This window comes from Juglans microcarpa x Juglans regia, chromosome 5D, assembly GCF_004785595.1.
Source record: "Juglans microcarpa x Juglans regia isolate MS1-56 chromosome 5D, Jm3101_v1.0, whole genome shotgun sequence".
Lineage (NCBI taxonomy): Eukaryota > Viridiplantae > Streptophyta > Magnoliopsida > Fagales > Juglandaceae > Juglans > Juglans microcarpa x Juglans regia.
This window is the reverse complement of record NC_054602.1, coordinates 13541181-13554170: the sequence shown is the minus strand read 5'-3', so window position 1 is coordinate 13554170 and position 12990 is coordinate 13541181. Positions and strand designations below refer to the sequence as shown.

General features: G+C 33.4%; 1 long non-coding RNA gene across 1 annotated transcript; it reads left to right on the top strand.

Annotated features, from left to right (window-relative positions):
• The first annotated feature begins 4784 nt into the window (after positions 1 to 4784).
• On the top strand, positions 4785 to 8165 carry LOC121266547. The gene is made up of 3 exons (XR_005940826.1): positions 4785 to 4975; positions 5175 to 5240; positions 7897 to 8165. It is a non-coding gene; the product is annotated as an uncharacterized LOC121266547 (long non-coding RNA).
• Positions 8166 to 12990: the final 4825 nt, after the last annotated feature.

Here is a 12990-nt window from a genome sequence, read left to right as displayed (position 1 = left end):
TATTGTAGATAAAATAAATCAATATAATCTCGTCAAATATGGCTCAGGCCTCAATCCGCAAATTCAATATAAATCCGACACATGATAATAGAATTAGGATAGAAAATAATTTAACTCGAGTCAATTTAACATAAACTCAATTAACTTGATTATTAATTGGATCATTTTCAACTCGAGGAACCTACAGGATGACCCAACTAACCCGTTTATATTATACATCTTTTATGGTATGCAATTTTATTAAAAAATTCTTAATAATACATGCACAAGTTTTTAGTGACAATTTGACCCTAAATATTAATGAAATAATCAAAATATCTTATATATCTATTATGATAATTGACAATTTGCTTATTTCTAGTACCTAATATATATTCGAATACATGAAAATTTAAATATTTCATATTTATAATATCTATGAATGTTGTTGACGTCTTGATTCCGGAAATGAGTGACAAAGTAAATACGAATGACTCATGAGAAACATATATCATAATTATATAACTAAAGTAAATCCATTATTAAGTGTTACTATAACTATGAAAAGTAACAAATAAATAAATAAAAAGTGACGCTACACAAACTTGGGACTCGATACCAACTTGAAGGATCTCATGAACTTGATTATTGGCACCTGTTATTATACAATTTGGATTAGGGGGTTATTGATTTTGAGCTAAAGTTAATTCTAGAAAAAGGAAATTTGAATTAAGTAATGTCAGATAAAGTTGTGGAATGCGTAAGCGTTGCGTAATTCTTTTAAAAATGAGTGAGATTAACTATTAAAAAACTAATTTTTTTCATGTAAATCTCATATTTACTCAAATTTTTTCAAAAGAATTATGCAGTATTTGTACACTTTACAATTACAAATATCATTTTCATTTGAGTTTCTTACTGATTGAAATGATTTTTTATTGACTTATTTTTCTAAGTAAGGGCGAGGTTCAAACGAGGAAAGGCTTACGGTGGATACCTAGGCACCTAGAGACGAAGAAGGGCGTAGTAAGCGACGAAATGCTTCGGAGAGTTGAAAATAAGCGTAGATCCGGAGATTCCCGAATAGGTCAATCTTTCAAACTGCTGCTGAATCCATGGGCAGGCAAGAGACAACCTGGCGAATTGAAACATCTTAGTAGCCAGACATTAATAATAATAATAATTAAAAAAAAAGTTCGTGTTTATATCATTACTAATTTGCCTTCATTTAAGACATACCAGATTGGTACGTGAGACTAAAATGACCAAATCCATGATAAAAGCATTCCCATCAATGATGATTAATGTATTAAATTTTATTTTTTATAAAAGTTAGACTTCATTCATACTTGGAAAACCATGAACAAATTACAATGACATCCGATCTTACAATTACAAATTATGTACAAATGACAATTACATATCAACATCTATCAAACCCTATTCAAAACAATTTCTGGAAAAGAATGCCACCATTGAGCTATATCATCAACCAATATCTTAGCATGTTGCGCTAGCAAATGTGCAACTTCATTATCCTGAATACCAACATGAAGAAACTCATAATCTTGAAATCTTAGAAGTTCTATTAACAAAGGTTCCTATTAAAAAAAAAAAAAAATCAGTTCTTGGATTTGATAGCATTAATAGCAGTCAAAGAATCTCCTTCCAATATCAAACCAGAAATACCTAAATGAAAGATCATCTGCAAACTCCTAAAAGCTTCAATATCATTCACATTAAATTCTGTCACTTCTTTCCTACTCAAAGCAAACAAAACCTTACTAGTAGCATCCCTTTAAATTACATCAATTCTTGTGGTGTCTATATTTCAAATTAATGCCCTATTAAAATTCAATTTAACCTTACTGTATGGCGGAGTTTCCATATAAGTACATTTTCATTCCTCACAATCAACTGAGAGTTTTTAATAGAATTGAAACTTTCAACATAGTTAAAATAATGAGTTTTGCTATTCATCATTCTCCACATACCAGTATACTTATTTTTATATTTTTTAGTTTTATTTTTTCTAAACTAATTGAATTATTCTATTCATCATCTATATTCCACACATGTGGTAAGAGAAAAAAAAATTAAAAAATTATGTATAGTGTGAGAATGATGAGTAAAATTTTTCTAAAATAATTATCAACAACTTTTTGAATTGTATAGGCAGAATTCTCAAACAGTCCAAGATTTCTATATTTCCAAATTTCCCAAAGAGATATTAAGAAAAGTAGGAGCTATAGACATACCATATTCCATTAAATCTCACAACAAAACATCAATAGGATTTTCACCATACAACAACTTGAAAATTTTATTGCATCTAGTAACCCATGCCTAACTAACAGTGGAACACAAACATAATGGATGGATGTTATCTTCAAGTTGCAAATTACAGTGATCACAAATATTATCATATACAATACCCATTCTCAATAAAGTCAGTTTTGAGAATTTATATGTATATATATCAAAACCGAACCGGTATATATATTTATAATTTTTTATATTATATTATATATACTATATGTTAAATTGATAATTAATATAACATGAAATTTTAGTCTTATTATTCAAGTCTATTAATCTTATAACTTTTAATATAACATTTGATATAATATATAAATTTTAGTCTTAAACATAAACATTAATATTAAGTTAATAATATAAATTTACTTTTGATATATATATATATATATATTTATATCAAGGATAAATACATTTTTGACATAATAAATTATAATATATATATTTCTTTTGTAAATACACTTTTACACAATTGATCATATATACTCATATAAAAAATCTAGAACTTATATAGACTATAATTAAATTCAATATTATACTAATATGCGTTAATTATTATAAAATATGTCAATAATATGCCAATACTTCTGGAAAAAAATGGGAAACGTCACATATGGACCAAGTGCCTTCATTGGTTGCATTTGGAACAAAGCTTGCTTTACTTCCTCAATAGAAAATGGTTGCAAAAGAACATCATTCATAGGTGTAGTTATCTTAGACTGCATTATATCAAGTACATTGTTCATGCCTCTTGGGTTAGAAAGAGAGAATAAATATGAAAAATATGGTAAAACAATTACATGTTCTAACACCCATCTTCGTCTAGAAGCTTATCAATAAAACTTCTACTCCTTTGTTAAGAAGTTTTGTAATGAGAAAACTTTGAGTTTTGATTCCTTGAATGCAACCATAACGCCTGAGATCTTTGTTTTCATATCATCTCATCCCTTTCTGATAACAGATTAATTTCATGTTTAATATTCCTCACCAAAAAAACTAAATGAGGAGCTGGCTGCTACTGCCCTAGTCAATTTTTCCCTTTTAGCATGCAATTCTTTTTAAATGTGACCAAATTGCTTATATTTCTAGACATGTAAATTACTACTACACAGGGAAATAGCCTCTCTCAAATTTATTACATCATCAACATCATTTCGACTACACCAAGATTTGAAAATTATATCTTCACACCCCTCAGCCCTAATTCACATATTTTCAAATCTAAGAGGTTTCCTACCTATCCTTGTTGCACTCACAGTTCCAATAGTATTAAGAATCAAGCAATTATGAACAAAATATGAAGTAGGAACATTACTATCCTTTGTAGATGGATAAATGGTCAGCCACTCAGGATTAATAAGGAATCTGTCATGCCTTTCATGTATGAATGCCTCCCATTTCCTCTTATTTGACCAAGTAAATAATGAACCCGCTGTGATTAAACTTTTGAGATGACAATAATCTAAGATATCCCGAAAATCCAACATCTGCCATTCAAAACGAACCTTACCACCTTTCATTAAAGTCCCCAAAAACCAACCAAGGAGTATCAATAGAAATTGAAATGGCCTTCAACAATTGCCAAACTTCCTTCCTACGCCTACCTCAAGTAATACGCCACTTATAAGTTGTAGTTAAATAAACAATCGAGGTGTATTGGTTGATTTTTTTTGAAAATATTATTTTTTGAGAAATTTTACTTATCATTCTTACACCACATACTTATTTTTATTTTTTTCTTTTAGCAAATATGTAGTGTAGAGATGATAAGTAGAATACCTCTTATTTTTTATATTATATTTTGTTTTTTCAATCACACCAACTTATCTGTCACATTATTGAATTTTTATTAAATATTGAGATTTTAAGTTACCAAACCATAGATGTGAGAAAATGAAAAAATTCAGATGATATAGGATGTTAAAAAAATTGATTTAAGGAATGAAAAAAATTGAGATTTTATTAAAAATTGAGATTCTTGTTAAAATTTGATTAAGGAATGACAAAATTCAAAATGAAAATGACAAAATGATTTTTTATTGAGATTTTAATTTTTTCTTAACGACTAAGGTTATTAAAAAAAATACTTAAAATAAAATAATAAAAAATAAAAGTTTCAAATACATTATGTAATAGTAAACATGCTGTAGGAGATAGGATTAGAAAAAAAATGTTGTAGGAGATAGTAAGCTTATTATTATTCTAAGATCTCGTTTGGATAGTGAGATAAGATGATTTTAGATGAAAGTTAAAATTTGAATAAAATATTATTAAAATATTATTTTTTAATATTATTATTATTATTTTAAATTTTAAAAAAATTAAATTATTTATTATATTTTATATAAAAATTTAAAAAAATTATGATAATGAGATTAGATGAGATCAAAAAGTATAATAGCCATTCCTTTCGAGTTTGGGCCCAAATGGTACGGGTCAAAACGGTGCGGGTCTACATGCTCAGTTTCAATAAACCCGATTATACACGAACGTCCTACGCGATTCACATTCACAGGGGATCAAATACTAGAGACTAGAGACTAGAGAGGACTGGAGTTTCATAACTTTGATCCGATTAGGGTTTCTTTACACAGTGACTTGTCAAGTTCAACCATTTTCGGTCTGAGATCCGATGGCGCCGCCTCCAGGCCCTTATTCTGGCACCAGCACTCTCGCCCTGGTATTTCTTCAATCTTCTCTTCTCAGTTTTTCGTCAAATCTTATTTCGGATCCTATTAAGTTTGGAGTGTTTTCGTGCTTCCTTACAGTCAAATGGTTTTTTTTTTTTTTTTTTTTTTTTTTTTTTTTTTTTTACGTTTAGTTGAATTTAGAGAATGGAAACTTTAAGATCGGAAATCTGATTTCATCATTCTTTGCAGGTGGCTCGTGCATCAGCCTTCACTTTCGGCGTGGTCTATGGAAGCCTGAAGCTTAAGATTCTCAAGGTGCTTTCATGAATGAATGCTGCTTGTTACTTAATTTTAGCTTTTGCTATGTGTGCTCCTCTCTGGTTGGATCTAGACCAGAATGATCTGTTTTTACTGTTTGTAGAAGTGGTGCTGTAGCTAACGATCAAAAGAATTGGTACTTTAGTTAGCGCATCTGCATGCGAAATTGCTACAAGTTGCAAATTTATAAATGTTGGCTGAAAGCTTAGGAGATATCCGTGGTCTAAAGCAGTATGTATGGAGTGGCATTGATGTTTTAAGTTTCCGATCTCTTTTGGATGGTTTTTGGAAGACATTACATGAAGAGACCTTTTTTTTCTGAATGATGTTTTATGGTCTAGTTAGATCACTCGGTTAAAAATAAACATTGTATAAGATTCAATTATATATTTTTGACATCCAGTATAACCTTTAGAGAATTAAGTTACTTTTTCTCTTGAGAAGTCAGCAGAATGCTTACTTTTTTTATGATATCAGATTAAAGTTATTTCATTTCTAAAAGATCCATTTTTAATTTATTCTAAAACAAAAACAAACTTAAAGGTTTGGGGCATTAATTCCACTCCATACATACTGGTACGATTTGTTGGCATGATCCATTTTTCATCAATACAACAGGATATGACATGTAAACAACCTCTCTCTATTCTTTTCTAATAAACACCTAAATCAGTTTCATTATTTATTACTGATAAAAAAACCATTTTCATAATTTGTATATATTTTGTGCCTTTTAAATTTTGATAATTTTCTTTTAACCTATAAAATAGTATAATTTATCTTCAAAAGTATTGATATATTACTTAATATTTTGAAAGCGCTTTTGTATTAAAGAAAGTGAATAATGGCAGAGGAAGAAAGAGTGCGGATTTTTTTTACTGTATCAGTATTAATATGAATACATTGTCCGAGTGAACTCCCACTATAAGTATAAATGTGAATGCAGGTTGATATTTTGCTGTATATGGTGCAATACATCAGCTAATAACATTTTATACATACTTTGAACTAAGATTCATGGTAGTTGATTTATACTTTCTTATCAAAAAAAGATTCATGAATCCTGGTAGTTGATAACAGATGACAGTACATTTGTGGGGAAGGAGTGGGTTTGGGGGGAGGGATAGGGGAGGTGGAGCATTTGGATTACATGATGACACTTTGTTGAGCCAAGTCTACATATTGGAGATTGTATGTATAAAGAATATGTTAAATTCAGAGAACATTTGTAAAAGAAGGGGAGAAGATGCAGGCTAGCCTTGTCCTCTATATATAATTTTTTATTTATTAGTAATGCTAATTTTCTTCAAGTCACAGAAGGGTGCAACCCAAGTACATAGGAAGTATACCAAAGGATACACCCAACAAGCAAGGAGAGAGAAGGATAAAAAAAAATTCTCAAAATCTAATAGGCTGGAAACTTGGGGGCTGTTGCGAGCTTTTGTCCAAACATAGAGATTGTTGATCAGGATGGATTTTAATTTTTAGAGTGGGAGCTAGTCCTTTAATTTTTAGAATACTTTTTTGGGATAAACCCAACCGAGAGGCAGGAATTCCTGCTCAGCCAAAACACCTTGTGTGGTATGCCCTTCATCATTGTGAACTCTGTTAAGGTTTAACTCATCTTCCATACCAAAAGAAAAAAGAGCCACCATCATTCGCAACCCTTCATCATGGAAAACTTTTATGTAGGCATCATTGTGATCTCTGGTTAAACTCATCTTCATCATTCGCAGCCCAATTGATGACTTTTATGAAATTCTTCTTGGCACTTTTTTTGGATGCCTACATAAAATAAAATAAAAAAAAATATCAGTGGGCCATGCTTGGAGGTCTATATGCTTGAAGCACCAAAAGCAATTGGCCTCTGCCTTATTATGCGCCGGATCTAGAAGTTGTGCTAGCCAGAGCAGCTGTGCTCACATTTTAACTGCTCTTGATATTAAATCCAAGATTCATAGTGTTGATTCATTGTGATATGGAGCTAATTTAAGTTGGTGGAGATACTTAGGTTGCTAAGGGAAAAGGGATGGAAAAGATGGGATAGACGAAAGAATGGTCTGTCTATTGAGGATTGTTTTGTGGATTTTAAAACTTTCTTTTGATAATGCTCTGTTGGCAGAATTAAGATAATGCCTATTTAGGCACCATTTCAAGAGAGGATACAATGTCCCAGGCCCCCATAAAACAGCAGTATTTAATTTGAAAACTTTATAATACTTACTGATTTCAACTAATAAAAAAATAATAATTTTTACAGCTTTCGGATTTTCCAGAGCTGCAAACTCTCTTTTCATTTTTGCATGTGGTGCTTTTACAAGTTCACTGCTATTTTGTAGTTTTATTGCTATGCACTATTTATCTCCCAAACAATCACCTGTTTTGCAATGGTACCTCCAAACTCCTGGTATTCAGCACTCCAATTTGCACCAACTGTATTGTAAAGTACACCTATTCTGTTTTCCAGAAGTGTCTTTTCTCACCTATATTGTAATGATTGTGGTTTTTTAAATTTCTTTTCCCCTCCTTTATAATCTCTTCTCCTTATTCTTATCCTTCTCCTTCAAAAATGGATATCTAATGGAAAAATAAGATTCAATACTGCAGTTATGTTGAAAATTATGACTCATATTTCTCCCCTCTTTGTTGCCAGGCGAAGGCAAAGTCACATCAAAAAGATCAAGCCAAGGCTCATCACTGATGGACTGTGGTGTTCGTTACATATTTTGGGCTGCTGGCAGGAAGAAAGAGATTGTGTTTATTTTATAAGATGAAAATTGTTTTTCGGGTACTTGTTGGCTCATGATGTCCTTTTATCAGTGGAAGATGGCTAGCTTCTTGTGGCTAGCGACATAATTGTCGAAGGAGATGCATATATTTATTTTTATATCAATAATAAACCCTAAATGGTGGTTTATACTTTTATTTCTAGAGTTAAAAATTGGGTGAATCACTCTACCAGGATGTCATGGAATAACCAAACAGAGAGAAGGGAAGGAGGGGGTGGAGATCGATCATACTTTTTGGAAATGAAGGTGAAATTTTCTCCCCTTTGATTTTTGTGATATTGAGGTTTTAATTGTAGCAATGATGCCGGTGGTGTTACGGTTCTTTCCTGATGCTTGCAACTTGCATGCATGATATTTACCCATTACATCCATTCATTGACGCTGATAACTGGGTAAAAGGTATCACCCGCTTGCGCACATGTACATTATATATATTCTGATTCACTTGGTGTTTTGATTGAGTAATGTTACTTATACTTATCATCGTGTAAGAAAGTAAACAAAAGTCTGGGAAGGAGGTGAAGTCCTCGAGAGAAATGTTATTTCACGTAAAGAAGAAAATGCATTACATTAAGGGAAATATTCCTGCTGTTTAAATAGAGCTAAGCTACGTAACTGTCTAACAAAAAGGAGAGAGAATATATAATTGTCAGGTTGTTAGCCAATAAATTAAGGAATGCGAAGAGTAGTGGAGGAACAACCTAATAAATTAAGGAATGCGAAGAGTAGTGGAGGGTCCTTGGAATGCAACGGACTGAGTTGTTATCCATTTTCTACTTGCGGCTTGATTGCTTTGCGAGGATGTGGATTTCCTTTATACGTGGTATCTGTTGCGTGCTCTGGTGCATGAAGATAAACATCATGTTCCAATACCTCCCCGCAAGATGGAAAATAGAGATTTACTATTCCCATCTTGGAGAGATGAGAGGAGATGACGTTGGATGAAAGGGACTTGGTGAAAATGTCTGCCAATTGGGACTGCGTGGGAACATGAGTTGTTTCAATGCTGCCGTCTTGGATTTTGTCGCGGATGAGGTGGCAGTCGACTTCTATGTGTTTAGTGCGCTCATGGAAGACTGGGTTGGCCACGATGTGTAGTGCAGCTTGGTTATCATAGAGAAGGAGTGCGGCTCGAGGATGCGACGCTTGAAGGTCAGAGAGGAGTTGCCCTAACCAAGTGAGTTCTGAACAGGCAGTTGCCATAGCTCTGTATTTGGCCTCAGCAGATGATTGAGAGACGACATTCTTTTTTTTTTATTTTGATATCAAGGAGTTGCCTAGTAGGGTGCAGTAGCCAGTGACTGATCGTCTTGTGTCTGGGCAGGAGGCCCAATCGGAGTCGTAGTAGCCCCTGAGTTGAAGTGGGGAAGAAGAAGAAAGTAGGATGCCTTGGCCGAGAGTGCCTTTCAGGTACTTCAGTATTTTGTGTGCAGCAGCAAGATGCGCGGTCGATGGTTGTGCCATGAATTGGCTGAGGATCTAGACTGGGTAGCTGATGTGGGTGTGTGATAGTAAGGTAAAGGAGGTGTCCGATTAGTCGTCGGTATGAGCTGGGGTCGTGTAGTGGAGAGCGAAAGTCTTTGCTAATTTTATGATTCTGATCCATGGGGACTGTGACTAGTTTGGTTTCAAGGTACCCCGAGTCGGCTAGGATGTCGAGGGTGTACTTTCGTTGACATATTTGAATCCCTTGTGATGATCTTGCCACTTCGATGCCAAGGAAGTATCGCAGGGGTTCCAAGTCCTTGATTTTAAAGTTCTGATTCAAGAATGAATTCAATAAGGTGTAGAAGAGCACCATGAAGGAATTTTTTTCATGTATTGTGTGAATGGTAGTTAAAGAAAAATTCTACTCATCATTCTCACATTACATACTATATATATATATATATATTTTTTTTCTCTTACCAAATGTATGTTGTATGGATGATGAGTAGAATAATTCAATTAGTTTAGAAAGAATAAAATAACAAAATAAATAAAAACAAAAAAATAAATAAAATTAAATAAAATTAAGTATGATGTGTGATGTATAAGAATGATGATCAACAAAACATGTAATCAAAATGCTATATGCCAAAAATAAAAAATAAGAATAGTAATCAGAATGCCTGTTGTTTAGTCTCTCATAGTAATTAGCGTATTCTCATATGTTACATAAGTTTTGCTACTTATCATCCACACACATCACACACCATATTTTCTTTTTTTCTTTTTAATTTTTTTTTTGTTTTATTATTCTTAAACTAATTGAATTCTTCTACTCATCATTTATATATCACACATTTGGTAAAAGGAAAAAAAAATAGTGTGTAGTGTGTATGAATAATAAATATTATTGTGTGGGTTTACATCCACCGTTGGGGCTCTCGCTAATGCATTTTAAGATTTTTTTTTTTGTCTTTTTTACATCATTTCTTAATACTTTTAAATATTTAAAAAAAATCACAATATTATTAAAACATACTTTCTTAATGACTAAGGCTCTGTTTGGTTACTGAGCTCAGCTGAGTTCAGTCTAATTTTGAACTGAGTGTAACATCTAAACACTCAACTATCAAATTACTAAACTCATCCTAACTCAAAACATTCTAACACATAGGACTCACAACCTTTTTCAACTTAAAATATCTTTATACGTGAGATTCACAACTTTTTTTAATTTTCCATAAAAAATACTAAACTCATATTAATATTTAAACACACTTTAAACTCAGTTTAGATGGGTCTTACATAACTCTTTTCACTACTTAACTCATTACTATTCATAAAGAATTCAACTCAGCAGAGTTCAGCTCAACATCTAAATGCAGCTTATGTGACGCCCCAATTCCCACGTACAAAAATAAGGGAATCATGACGTCAGGATGATGATAACACGGGTCACGTATCCCAACGAAATGTGCTCAAGTGTGTGCAACATGCAAGAGTGCACAATAAAAATCGCAGCGGATAATATAAATAAGTCATCTAAGTACCAGAAATTTAAATACAAATATTCAAAACAAATTACATTTAAAGAGTTATATAGTCATCCCAAATATATTACAAAAACAACACATAAATTGATAAAAACGAAACTTGATAAACAGGAGCAATCCCAGATCACTCCACCAACAGAGCCAAGCTAAGGCTCGTCATCCTCATCTGCATCAAAATCTGCGATACCATAAAATAGTACCACAGGTAAGTATAAACCAAACAACTCTCGGGATAAAAATATATTAATGCAACCAACATGCATTCATACGACAAAATTCACTTAACCATAAAATATCATTTTTCCCTAAAAATGATTCACACAAAACAAACCAATTATTGGACACTGTAGGCGGGAATCGCAGGCGGGACTCTACCTCCATCCCTGCTTACCACCATCACTACCGCGTGCACCGTAGGCGGGAATCACAGGCAGGACACAACCACCATTCTTGCTTACCACCATCCCTACTGCGTGCACCGTAGGAGGGAATCGCAGGCAGGACTCTACCACCATCCCTGCCTACCACCATCCCCACAGTTCCTTTTTCTTTTTCTCAAATCAGTCAATCCAGTCGTTTCAAACACACCCAAAAATCATTTCTCACACGAAAATCCAGTTTTCAAATAAACACATGAACATGTATGCAATCATGCGAAAACTCAGTTTTCAATTACAAACATCAACATGTGTGCAAATGCAGTGAATAAAACACGACACCAATATCCAACAACCAACAATGTCAACACAATCCAATCACAAACCAAACATACAATCAACTCCGTCCGTAATCCATCTAACCCCCGAACTCCTCGGACTCAGTCCGGCATAACCAACCAGTTCACAGTAATATGTGTTAGTGTAAAAATACATTTAAATTACGAAAATTCTTTGGAAAAATACTTACAGCGCTATAATATGATTTTCGAAGGATCACGGAGGTGCAAAAAGTGGTGACTCAACAACATAACAGTATAAAATATACTGTGGCCGTGGGTCTCAAAAACTCACTTTTCAAAGAAGACAAATTAAGACCCGAAATTGATAGAGTAGGGCCTAGAGAGGTCGGTGAAGCCAATGGTGGTGGTGGTTTGCCATGGGTGGCGGCGCAAAGGGTAGTTTTAAGGCCAAAAAGTCGAAATCGGAGATGAGCTTGGTTGTGCTTCACCGGTGACGGATCGGAGCCGGGGTTGGGTCCATTGGGTTGCCAAGAGGTCGGGGATGAAGTGGTGAAGAGATGGTGGCCGGAGGTGGCGAGACGGCGGTGCGCGAAGGAAGAGAAGGCCGCGGCTTCAAGCCGTGCGTGGAGGAGAACGCCGGCGATGGAGGAGCTGAGATTTACGGGGAAGGGTCGCCGGCCTGTGGGGAGCTGGACGGAGGGGGCAGTGTCGGTCACTGGCGGCTCACGGCGGCGGGCTGGGCGGAAGACAAAATCGGACGGAGAGAGAGAGAGAGAGTGAGTCGCGCGGGAGAGAAAAAAAACTAGGGAAAAAGAAAAGAAAGAAAAGAAAAAGGAGAAAAAGAAAAATAAAGGGAAAGAAATGAGGTCCAATCCTCACATCTTGGGTCACAGAAAATGATCCAACGAAAATGATTTTAAAACAGCAAATCAATTAAATTATATTAAACGTAATGATACAATGAAAATAAAATAATTAAATCTCACAATCAATTAAATTAAAAGAAGAATAATTTAAATGTACAACAGTAAATAAATATTAAGAAAACATAACAATTTAATTTTCACAATTTAAAGATCATAAAATAATCCATTTAAAATATCCAATAATTATAAAATAAGAGAATAAATTTTTGAATTATTAAAAATAATCCTTCAGTAAAAATACACTAAAATACGGAGTGTTACAGCTTAAATAAAAAAAAATAAAGAAAAAAATTCTTAATATTGTTAAACAATACTTTCTAAGGACTAAGTTAAAAAAACGAAGAAAAAAAAAACAAAACAAAACAAAATTGG